Below are 13184 nucleotides of genomic sequence, written 5' to 3'. Positions count from 1 at the left end.
GTGTGTTATACGTAGTTTACAGTGCCCAGTGTATTTCAGTAAAGAGATGTTGGATTGATATAAATGAAGTGTTCATACTGTACAAACACTGGCGAGAAACTTTCTCTTGGTGGTTGTGGTTTCTTTGGAAAGGGGGGGGGGCAGTACGCATAGTTAAGTGTTATGATAGCATACCTTCTTACCGATCATTCTCTTGGCACTGGCGGCGGGCATTCTGTAGCAATCGACTTGGTTACGAATATAGAGGGCAGCATTAATGCTTTCGGATGTCACGGCGGCTACGTTGCCAGCCTCAGTTCGCTGAAGTCGGTCAAGGGAGTTTCTAGTACGGTATTGCTTCTAGCAGCTGTCGACACAAGTTACTGGTTTGTGATATTTTGATCTTGGTGCATTTGATTCGTTATTGAAATATTTAAGCCTAACTGCAGTTCTAACAGTGAAACATATCTGCGTGAGACTCCTGTGTATGGCTGAACATGCACTGTTGTAATCAGTAGCACGTGGCGAAGTTAACCTCGCGCAGCATTCTGTTGTCTGTGCTTGATGTATAAACTGCTTGACTGCACAAAGCCGGAGGCACCGTAACAGTGGAAGGAAGGCAGCGGATTGGTTTTGCCACGATACGAGGTTAGTTGGGTCATCTTATTTTGTATACACATCCAGCGACAGGTAATACAAATAGTGTCCGGAGGAATACATTTTTTTTCCATGTAGGTCACTTTAGCATGCGTACTGCAACACTGAAAATTACAATCTCGACATTTTTAGAGAAAGACACGGTTGTTAGTGACATTTGAATGACCGTCTGCGACTCAGAGGTCTTGTTTGGTACACGAAAATATATTCGTATGTTAAAACTTTAGAATATAAGCCCTGCATGTCGATTAAAGTAAAAATACAGTTTCTTCAAGCTGTTTCCATTTTACTCCTATAAGGCATTAGAGTGTACTGTCCTAATAATGTTTTACGAGATCCATTTTACAAAGCTAACCAATTGGCATCTGTTAGTTTCTTTATAACTAGTATAGTAAATATAACAAAGTTTATGGACTGTACGTATTATGGGTGGTTTATCATGACTGCAGAATCAGTTTGGTTAAATAAGGTATTAAAAATTAAAGTTGTTCCCGTGCATAAGCCCTATGCCATGGAGGCGTATGGGAGTGTGGATGTATAGATCCACATTTTCTTGACCTCGGCACAAGTTGGAGGTGAGTGGTCAGCTTCACGCCCCGGCCGCGTTACCTCCGGGGAAAGATCCCCTGTACCCACTGGATAGGAGGTTGGGTGGACGACTTGGAGAAGAGAAAATTCTGCACCCTACTGGGACTCGAACTCCGACCCATCGGTCGTGCAGCCCGTAGCCAGTTGCTATACCAACTACGCTATTCCGGCTGAAGGCATTATCTTCGGAAAACATTTCTTACTTATGAATGTTGTTATGTAACACATCTGGTGTACTGTAATTACTCATTTTCAGTGATAACTTATTGGTAAAGGTTGTAACCGTCCAGTCCTTACGTTGGGCTCCACCTCTTCTTTCTATAGCCGTCCTTACCTCAACTTCACTTCCCCCCCTTGTTGGTTGGTTAGTCACGCGTTGTTCGTCGCTCCTCTCCTCCTTTCTTCTTCTTCTTCTTCTTCTTCGGTTGGGCGCCAGTAAGCTCAGGTGGTGTCGGCTTACAATAGTCGGAGGTTTATTTTGGAAAGGGGGTAAAGGTGATAGTCAACTAGTTCAGCTGTGGGTAGAGCTGGGATCCTTCTCAGAGCGTTTGCTAGGGCCTCGCTTAGAACGGGGAGGGAAGCAGTTGGTTCAATGCTACTTTGCACTTAAACACTGTGACCATTTATTGAGATCAACACTTCCCTTCACCTGATGGCGCACACACGCGCGCACACAGTCAATACAAAGGATACTTATATATAGGTCCTTGTCTAGCACAGTCCTGGTATAACGGACGTTATTATTACAATTTACGCTTTCTTTAGCACTCTGAATTTGGTTATACAGAACAGCGAAAAACACAGATTTTGTTTCCGAATTATTTACGAGTAGCAGGCACTTGGCGACTGTTTGGCAACTGTTTGTCAACTAACTTGTGACTCTTTGTCTGAAAACACTGAGGTCCCCTGGACGTCAGTTCCCCTGCTAAGTCACTCCCCCTTAATTCCACTGATTGGGTAATTTTGAGAACTGGGGTTTACACAATTTCTGGATCTCCAATCAGCTGGCTGCAGTTTGGGGCCTTGACTCTTAAAGTCCTAACGTCGTTTTTGACAGTACACTGACAGATAACCTGCTTGGCGTGGGCTTCAAAACCGCCTACTTTTAAGTAACGACATGCAGGACCTGTCAGTGATCGAATTCTCAAAGTTTGCCGCCGTGCTACTCACAAACAAAATTTCTCAGATAAAGCCACGGGGTGTTTCCTGTGTAACATCAAGATTTGGAATAAGTCCATTCCTGAAAACAAGAATGTGACTATGTCCCACTGGCTTTAGTATTACTTGTTTGCAATTAACTTTTTGTTACTGATTATTCTAATTATACTTAAATTAGTGGGTGACAGTGGAGCGGTTACAAGGTTGCATCTATGGACATTTTTGGAAAAAATAGGACGTCTTGCGTTTCAAATATATGTTACCTAAATGAAACTTTACACCAGTTTTGTCAAATAACTAACATTCATGACTATGAATAAACATTCAAAGTTATTGTGACCTGTAAATGTAATTAACGATACAATGCAGTTTATAACAGCGGTTGCTAAACTTGTAGGATAGAGTGTAATAACCAGTTTAAGGCTGTATTTAACATTAATATCAAAATTATATATATGTATATGATACGTTATGTAAATAACTGTAACTGAAACTTGGGTGTATGCTTCACGGCCCGGTCGTCATTTATATAATTTAATTCAACAGTTTCTAAGCCCCAAAATGAATCTTATAGAGACCGGATTGAATGGCATTGATTGGATTGATCTGGCTCAGGATAGGAACCAGTGGAGGGCTCTTGTGAACACGGTAATGAACCTTCGGGTTCCATAAATTACTGGGAGGCCCTTGAGTGGCTGCACAATTGATGGCATCTCAAGAAGGGCTCAGCTCCATAAGTGAGAGAGAGAGCGTTTCAAAGCCCGATTTAAACACATACTCTGTGTACTGTCTGGGGTATTTTATTGAATTCTCTATGATTGTAGCTTAATACCTTTAGATCTTATATCATCGTCGTCATCACCATCATTATCATCATCATCATAATTACTACCATCAGTATACCTTTCTGTCACTACCTCACCATTTCTGTCAAACTCATAATCACCAGTAACATCAAGATGAAACTTCGATACATATATAACATACCTCACAAATTGCTTTTAAATGTGTCGAACCCTGCCTTCCTTGAGGAAAATACATCGCTTGCAACTGTTTGAAAATGAATTTCTTAAGACAGTATTCGGAACTAAGCAGGAACTGCCATGTGCTACAAATTGTATTTTTATTTCAATTGATGGACAATCCATGAAGCATAACGGGAACGCCTTGTTTTATGCACGTCGCCAAATTTTAGCAGGTTACTGTAACAGTTATTAATTTAGTGCGATGAACGCTTAGTTCTTAAACGACGGTTCGCAAGGACTGACGTTTACGTTTGTAAGCAAAACTTCTGAATTCATATCCTCGCCTGTTGCTGGGCCCACACACTGTCTTACCCAACGCACACGTGAGACATTTCCCTTGAAAGAATGACCGATTCTTACTATCTATGAGAATTAATTAAAATTAAACTGAAACTCTCCTATATCCAAGGTTGTTCTGGTGACATGGAAATAAGTAGGCCTATTGAAATCTAAACATTATTGTGTTAACATTGAAAGGATTACCTTCTCAAAATTCCAAAAATTGTGTGTGAATTTGTATGGATCGTATGTACGTTTTCCAAAAGAATCAATGGGAGACAGATTTGTCAGTGGATGTTTAACTTTCCCTTTTCAATAACCGTGAGTTATTTTTGTTGTCAAATCGATACGTAATGCTCTCTATTTATTCGCCTGTAACAGCTTAAATGAAAAACATATGAAGTACGAGATATGAATTCTTTGACCCTTCTTTCATTAATATTGAAAACGAATGGGTGAGATGAGGTGAGTATTAGCACATCATACTCTCTAAGTCTGAAATGAATATTTGGTATTAACTAAGGACATTATAACGCAGATTCTGTACTTCATTACATATTTAAAATATCCCACGTTTTAGGTTACGATAAATTAGTCAGGTAATTAAGTAAAATTGAATATAATTTCACATTATATTCGGCTTCCAATTATTTAGCTAAACCCTATTGCATAAAGTGGGTTGGCGTAGTTGTAGCTGTTGAGACTCGTTTTTCGGAGGTGCTTGATTCGAACCTTGGCCAGGACACCTGATATAATTACTGAAGTCTTAATGACTTTCTTCACCTTCCAACAAAATGCTAGGATAGTACCTCTGTTAAGTCAAGACCGAATCCTTCCAAATCCTACAGAATTTATCATTCATCAGTCATCCTGCGTCGTAACCTGCCTCCAAGAAAACAGCATAGAGATTTGTCTCACTTACTTCTCGATGCTGATTAATGTACAAATTGGTCTCTTCTTTATACAAGGTGATTTAAATATGACCGGGACTGATTTGTGTGTATACAAGCCGCACTGCGCAGCAGCTGTGTGACCTCGAGAGAGTGAAGCCACAACCTCCACCCTCCCTCCTGTTCGGGTTAGGACCTGTTCAGTCCTGTCTGGGAGTTGCTAGAATGATGAGTGAACAGAAGGTACCGCGGAGCATGGAATAACGCATTCTGATCAAATTCCTCGTTGGAGAAAACGTCCCGTCCGCTGAAATTCACCACAGACTCAACAACAGTATGGGGAAGAGTGTCTCTCACGGACCCGTGTGTTTGAGTTAGATGAGTTAAGATGAGAGGTTGCCGGTGAATTTAATTCAGTTTGAATTACCTGATGAATTTAATTATAATGAACAGACATGGAAAGAGTTGAAATTCGCTGAATGTTTACTATTTATCATCGAAACCTTTTAAGTTGATTGGAATTATAAGTGTATGAAAATACAAATACAGTCCATATTTTCCATGTCATTTAAATATGACGCACAAAAACCGCATTTAAAATTTTCGGCATTTTTATACCCACACATATCGGACACGTTGTCTCAAGTGGTAACGCTTTCGACTTATGTTCGGAAAATGCCCAGTTCGAACCTCAACCGGGACACAAACTATCCTAACTAAGGACTGCAATGATTTTCCACAGTCCCTTCAGACAAATGCTTGGATATTACCTGAAATTGAGCCACGACCGCATCCAATTCATTGCACACTTTCATACAGTCGCTGGATGCTATATAATGTGAGTAACTGATAGTGTCGTGAAATGAATTATAATCAACTGAAACTACAGTAGTGTTTTTGCAGTCTCTAAGTAGCATTTTGATCTACTAACTAGCGGGTATATATGTCAGGTGCCTAATGCAGTAGCGGTAACTCTGCAAATCAACTCAATTGAAAGCGTAGTCAATGTCCATGCTTTATTAAAAAAGCTCAGTGGTTTTAGTCCGCAAGCGAACTGTACCGACCGAGCGAAGTTAGTGCCAACTTTAGCGGATAGGTGTTGGGTGGTTAGCGCAACGAATCCCTATGGCCGTTAATCTTGGATCTCTAGACCGGAGCCGCTTTTTCTTTGAAGTAGCTCCTCAGTTATCCTCACGAGGCTGAGTGAACCCCGTTTCGGACCCACTACTTCCCAGAACATTTGGTAGCGCCGGGAATCGAACCCGAACCTCTGAATCTGTAGCCAGGAACTCTGACCACTAGACCACAGAGGTGGTCTCATACTTTATAAAGGAGATGAATAATTTATATAGAGTATCATTATGACATGATGTTGCTAAAGAATAGGTTAGTGCATATTACCATGAACTGTACTCTAGCAATTATGCATTAACCACACGAAGTGCACGCATAATATAGAAGTCACGTCTACCCTTTCGAAGCAAATGCTTCATATACGAAGATTTGCAGAAGGATTTTGATGAAAACTTTAGTGTTACAGGTGTACACCAAAAACGATCTGGAGAATTAATTTTAGTTTATATCGGTCAGATATAGCAGTTCTTTTAAATGAAGATGGATTATAATTGTATAGATTTCGTAAATATACAAACCTCAGACAACACTTAGAGTATAACAGAAAATATGTAGGCCTGCCTAATTCTGATACCCAAGTTGTATTTAAAATAAATTTCCTTAAGTAAAGGACAAGGGAACTGATTTATGACTGATCACATTATGAATGGCTGCGCTTTTCAATTGTGTGCTGTCAAAAATTGAATTAATTCCGTCACTAATTTCATTCTATGTGTTTTAAAATTCCTTCGATATAAGTGAATCTTATTGTGTTTCAATAATGGCGGAAAATATGGCCCTCTTCCTAGGAAAATGGACTTGTATCTCTAATAAGAGATGTGTCAGCAATGCATGAAATTTTAAGGCCATCAGGTACTCAAAGTCAAAGTCACATTGCGACTGACGGTCAGTCAGTCAGTAAGTCTTGGTGTCGAGCCCCACCTGGGACCCATGACGAGATATTTATTACAGTTTGACAGTTGCGGTGTTGAAATTTTATGCGGCGCCCTCTCTGACGAGAGGACGGGCCTGTCATTTGTACAAGCTGCTTGCCATTCCTAGTGCAGTCTTTCTCGGGTCCGAGCCCCTTGGGACTCGCGACCATAATTTATTGACTCACATTTGAGACTTCCATTTTTGTCGCCTCCTACGACTCACAAGGTCACGGTGGAGGTATTCGACTCCGCCTCCACACGGGTCAGGTAATCAAAATCAATATTGTGACCGTACCTGTCAAACAGTAATAAATATCTGGTCATGAGCCCCAGGAAGGGGCTCTACTGACCGTCAGTCGCAACGTGACTTTGACTTTGACTTGATTGTGAAACAATCTTGAGACGGCAGTTAGAAGAGTGGAAGGTTGGTGTGAGATGGCCGCCAGCCTGCGTGGATGTGAGCTCGGGAACACTGTTAGAAGCTGTTACCAAGGAGCGCAGTGAAGACCGTGACTGGGAACACCAGTCTGTGTGTGACAGTGACCTGTGAAATATAGCCACAATTTGTCTAAGTGTCCAATACATCTAGTAATCAATCCAAACCCCTTCTACAGTCAGTCGATCACGTGACAATATGAATAATTCTGATGTCTGTATAGTGTGAATGGCATTAAAATACATGTTGGTCGTTGGAAAACCTCGAGTTTATTCCATCACTGATACAGTTCGCAACACACAATGCTCTTATTGCACCTCTTACTAGACAATTCTCCTGTTCCCCTGGCAGAACCTGTAACAGCTGGTTTAGGATTGATTGGCCGTCACTCAGGTATGAAAAAATTGCAAAGGAAGCAGTTTGAAAGTATGCGCGTTTCTGATGATGACCAGTAGCGACCGAAATATCTAAAAATTGTACTTTTTGTAAAATCTTGTTGCACTTGATGTAGTGCGAGAACTCAGGATGTCTTTTGTAAAGATGTGTCAATTTACGTTTGTAGTACACCACACTAAATTAGTTTCTGCTCTCAGGTTTGCTGAAAACAAGCAGCGACATTAATGATGCCGCTCTGTGCTACGCCACGAGCATTGGCAATTCTATTGTCTTACAGCACATTAGCTTCCTAAATAATAATGTTCACTCATATAGACACTGTTGTTACTGGTTAACAGTACCCAATTGAAACGCATGACATATTTACCCAGTTACTTTACGTATAGACTGATACTAAATACATGTCAACACGATTTGTTGAAGGGAATAACTTGGAACATGGAAGTATTCAACATATTCCATTTTAACTGCTCAGATTTTTTTTACTGACATTGGCCTTCGTGGTTTTCGACGTCGCAGATATGGTCCGCAAAGAGGAAGCTGATAAAATGTTGCCCGTTATATAAGTGTATCTTACTCTATTGTCCTCTGTGTAGTCGCTTTCCGCTAAGTGAAAGTAGCTTCTTCTTAGACCCTTGTTTAAGATATTTCATACTCTTTTCAAGAGATATTTCCAATTTTTTTTTTGCGTTACAGTACCTTACAATTAGTTAACGATTAATTCTTTTAACATTTTCCCATTTTTTTGCACTATCATCCAGTCATTCTGTGGTACTGACAGCGTAGTAAAACATAGATCTACCTGTAGCTCTTTATATTTTGTATGTTACATTTTCTTTCCAGTTTTTCACTGATTAAACCCTCTGACCTGTTTGGATTGAGATATAATGGTGGAAATGTGAATTGTGGGATTTGCATAGAACTAATTGAACAATATAAGCGGAGAGGTCATAATTTCCTGCCTTGAATCTATCATCCCACTAACTGAACTGTCCAGGACCTACCCTTGTAGAACTAAGAGCATTGAGTCAAAATCCTAATCTTGGAAAATGAAAACCACATAGAAGGAACCGAAAAATATAAATAGGTCTATGTCTGAGTTACCAAACCCCGACTAAAAAAAAAAAAGGAAGGAAGGAAGGAAGGAAAGAAAGAAAGAAAGAAAGAAAGAAAGAAAGAAAGAAAGAAAGACTCCTGGATAAAAGTCCGGTGATGGTTAAGACCGGATCATAAGGGCATGGGATAGAAATCGATACATCTCACAGCGACTTTCAGAGGATTTAATTAGCAGTAACTACTCTGGTCTCCCAGTTTCTTCATGTGCAACATTTGAATTGATATTTCTATATCTCCAAGACGAAATATTTACGGATACAGGTTGACAAAAATTTTCGATTCCGTCACCAGAGTTTCACTGAATAAAATAGGCAATCATTCCCGAATTACCTTGCGTACTTCCACGAAAGTTACCTAATGTAAATGTGTGAACGTGAGAGTAAGTTCACATTACTGCAGTGGGAGTCGGCGATGATACAGACGAATACCCAGAAAACTAAATTCATTACATTACATTACATTACGCCGGTAGATGTATTAATGTGATGCATGGAATCACTGCCACCGGGCACAGGAAAATCCAGTTTTCCTATATGGGAAATTATAAATCGTCCTTAGTATTTTAAGATTTCTTTTGCAGTTTTATTTCGTAGCCCTGAAATAAGAAGGTTCAAGTCGATATCTATTGCATGTTGGGTATGATCGCTTTGCAAATGCAGCACATAAACAGCAACGTGCTCTCAGGGAAATTAAATTCTTATCCATCCAGTCGGATCGGCCCCGGTCTTTGTTTAGACCTGAGTAGCATATGCATTCGCTTTTATGGTAATGATAATGCCTTACGGTGTACAGTGCTTCTCAGTAAAGGTCACGAAATGTACTTTAAATTTCACTGTCTCTGTCTGTGAGGCTTAAGTACACGTCTGATTCTGCTCTCTCTTACAAAGTCATTTTTGTCACTTATCACTGAAGTTTGTTTCTGGGAGGATAAGCGAAACGTAAGGAGTCTCAGAGATATTCGTAAAGTTAGTCCAGATTCTTAATTGGATTTTTTGAAATTATATTCTACCAAATATTAAGTATACTTCTTTTTTCCTCTCGCCCCCACTTTGGAGCTTAGGGCTGATTTCTCAGTTTCATGATCACTTTACAGGCGGAAGAACTCCTTGGACGGGCGATCAGCTCGTCGCAAGGCCTCTGCCTGAACACAGGACAACACAAACAGAATAAACGCGTACACATACCAAACATCCATGCCTTGTGTGGGATTCCAAACCCACGATACCCGCTTCCGAGCGAAGACAGTACAATGTACATGCTTTAGACGGCTCAGCTACCGTGACCGGCATAAAAGAGGTAGGGACGAAGGAATTACGAAGAAATCATATGAATGATCATTATAAGAAAGAAAGAAGATAACGGTGGCAGGAAAAGAGATAAGAAAGAGAAGTGATCAACAGCTTAAAAATGGAAGGAGAAAAGATGGGAAGGAATATTATACGAAAAAGAAATATTCTAATGAGCAGAAGAGCAAAGGGAAGAAGATAATATTGGGAAGGAAGGAGTTACGAAGAAAACGTTAGATTGGACAAAGGGTTCGAATAAACAGAATAGCAAAGGGAGGAAGATAATGGTGAGAAGGAGAGACATATGAAGAAAGAGTTCGGCTGAACGGAATAAGACAGGGAAAACTTAATGGTAACAAAGATTAAGTTATGAAGGAGGGGGTTCAGATCAACACCATAACAAAAAAGAGGAAAATGTGATGGACAGGAAAGAGTTGCAAAGAAAGGTTTAGAATTAGCAGCACAGCAAGCAGAAAATGTACGAAAAATCTACGCGAAACGGTTTTGACGTGAACACTCTATATAAAATCACTGCTCTGTGTCCTCTCGTTACAATATCCATGAAATGGTCTCAACTTGCTGCATACAGATTTTCTGATAATAATGGTAGGCGATGAGGGAGCCGGGATAGCAACTGGCTACGGGCTGCAAAACCGAGGAGTCGGAGTTCCAGACCCGGTAGGGCAAGAATCTCCTCTTCTCCATGTCATCCAAACCGGCTCTGGGGTCCACCCAGCCTCCTATTCAACGGATACCATGGGCTCTTTCCCCGGGGGTAAATCGGCCAAGGCACGAAGCTGACCACTCACCTTCAGCTGGTACAGACGTCAAGAAAACATGGGTCTATACCTCCTAATTAGTTAACCACAAGGAAGTCTGACTTTTTTAATGGTAGGCGATGAACACGGAACTGATATCACATCTGCTTCCGTATCGGACAATATGTGGGCTGTCGATGGGCTAATTTGGCTGTCTGGGGTATTTAGTCGATTTATAGGCCCGTAAATAAAGCACTTCTGTACAATGTACCAGTATACAACCTTGGCTTTGAGTAACTTCCATCAGAAACGTACCGCCGATAGAGGACAAATCGCTGTTAATCGTAACTGAAGTTTCCCTTTCATATTTATTTTTAAACAAGTAGAAATATAGTTTATCTCTGGTACATGCGTAAGCATTTCGCCATTAATTCCTTCATATTATTATACTTCCCTGTTTAATGATTTTTTTAGGTTCATCTGTTTCTTTGATGTCGAGCATAATCAGCGGTACATCCGCATCCTGTGTTCATATTAGACCAAACAAAATAAGACCTCGACAATTTCCTGAAGTCGCGTCTGTGCCTCTGTTATTGCAGCGATATTCTTTCAATGTTTAATTATTGATAATTATCATACTTTTAAGTCAGTGATTTTTCATTTTGTAAAATCAGATTATCAAAAGTATCGACGTCTGATTTTACAATAATTTATCATTTCCGCCGAAGCCATTTCGTTTCCAGTATGTTTGAAATATCTAAATTGTGATCATTTATTTCGAAATGATTTCAGGTAATGTTGCTTTCTTTCGTATGGGCTTCAATCCATCTCTCAAGTAATATGCCACTTTTCTCAACGATTTCTTCGACTCAAATATGCTTCATTCTCAGGCTTGCTTTTAATCTACCTAAAAGTAAAAAGTAAAGTGAAGCTATCCCTATAACAGACCGTGGAGACCCACAGGGTTATGAGATGTTGAGCTTCCCACATTTTCTAGGAAATCTGCTCATAGATGGTGGCAAGGTTGTCAGCCTTACGCGCCAGCCGCCCTTTACCCCCAAGAATATTCCTGGTACTCATTTCTGTAAGAGGCTGAGTCGACCCCATGGCCATAGTGCGGCTGGAAGGATTAGAGTAATTGAAAAAAAATCCAATAACCTGGTCGGGACTTGAACCCGCGACTTCCAGCTTGTAGCGTAGTGCCTCAAGTAACTACGCTACCGCGTGCCCCCAGTAGTCTACCTACTATTATGAACTGTATTCAATTAGAATCGTTGAATGATATTATAGACGGATGCTCCAGCTGGAGCTGTTAGTTTTAGTTTATGCGGGTTCAAATTATGCAGTGATATAAAAGTAAACCTGTTAAAATGAGACACGTTTCTGTGATACATTTTTACGCTTACTCTGTGACGTATACGAGAGTAAGCAGAGAAGTAAGTATCACCTGTCAGCACTGCGCAACATCTACTGTAAAATATTAATAAACTGAAGGACCTGCAAATGAATTCGTCGGCATAATCATTGATATTATTGGTCACAATGTGCCATAAACAATCCTTATAATATTATTGTTGCAATTTTATTTAATGTGTGAAATTAATCGCGTAGCGATAGGCTGCATTGAATTCATTTAATTAATGCACGTTGATTTTTGTCAAGATATATAACATCCCTACACATGTTCAGGAAAGATAGAAGAGGCACAGGGAATGAAAAAGAAAAGATAGTACCCGTAAATATATGAAAGGGACTCAAACAGAAATAAAGGATAACAAATGGAGAAACACGAATGGTAGAAAAAACAGATAGAAGTGCAGAAGAAGTGAAAGGAGAAAATTGGAAAAAAATGAAACAGTATGCACAATAGTAACGCAAAAAGAGAGAAAAAAGGACAGAGGTTAAAGGAGGAAGGAATAAAGAAAGAAAAGAAGATAAAGCTTTGAGCTGGAAGGATTACAGTCACTTTGAAAATTAACAAAAATATTGTACGTATTTCTTTTTGACAGACATTGTTAATCGTGTAAATATCAGGTCGCGTAAGGGCTTTGTCTTATTCTTCTGATTATAATCTTCTTAACGAGTATGTTGGATCTTAGTGACTATATTCAGTCGTATGCTTATGCTCGGTACTAAGTATTATATANCGTCAACCGATTTCTTAGCAACATGTGGCCATAAGTTTTTACAGTATACCACGTTATGATTAGGAAAGCAATAATGCGGGAAGCAAGTAGCGATGGCATTGATGAATGCATTAACGTCCGCAGTATATGTGTGTAGACAGACACTACGTCCAAATTTGCAGACTACTCAAATCACATAATAATTTGTAAGAAATTTGAGGTCCATTAAAATCGGCAGTTTAGTTTATTACTGCATACAGGAAGTGATGGAAACGAATACTGGGCTCTATAGGCGTACTGATGAAGGCAGATGGCAGAAGCCAACACGGAATTACGAACCTAAAGCTCAGAAATTATGAAGACAACAACGTGTAATTTGTGGTTTATATTGCGATGCTCTGAGGAGGTTATAATTAAGAACCTGATTTTTATGCCATAATAA

The 13184-nt window shown here is 39.8% G+C and overlaps 1 long non-coding RNA gene across 1 annotated transcript in view; it reads left to right on the top strand.

Moving 5' to 3' along the window:
* The first annotated feature begins 314 nt into the window (after nt 1–314).
* The window catches only part of LOC111862955, a 318933-nt gene continuing 306063 nt past the window's right edge, over nt 315–13184 (top strand). Inside the window, exon 1 of the long non-coding RNA XR_002842518.2 lies at nt 315–627. This is a non-coding gene — a long non-coding RNA (uncharacterized LOC111862955). The remainder of the gene's footprint in view (nt 628–13184) is intronic.

This window comes from Cryptotermes secundus, unplaced genomic scaffold, assembly GCF_002891405.2.
Source record: "Cryptotermes secundus unplaced genomic scaffold, Csec_1.0 scaffold856, whole genome shotgun sequence".
NCBI lineage: Eukaryota > Metazoa > Arthropoda > Insecta > Blattodea > Kalotermitidae > Cryptotermes > Cryptotermes secundus.
The sequence above is the reverse complement of the archived record's forward strand: the minus strand, read 5'-3'. Positions and strand labels throughout refer to the sequence as shown.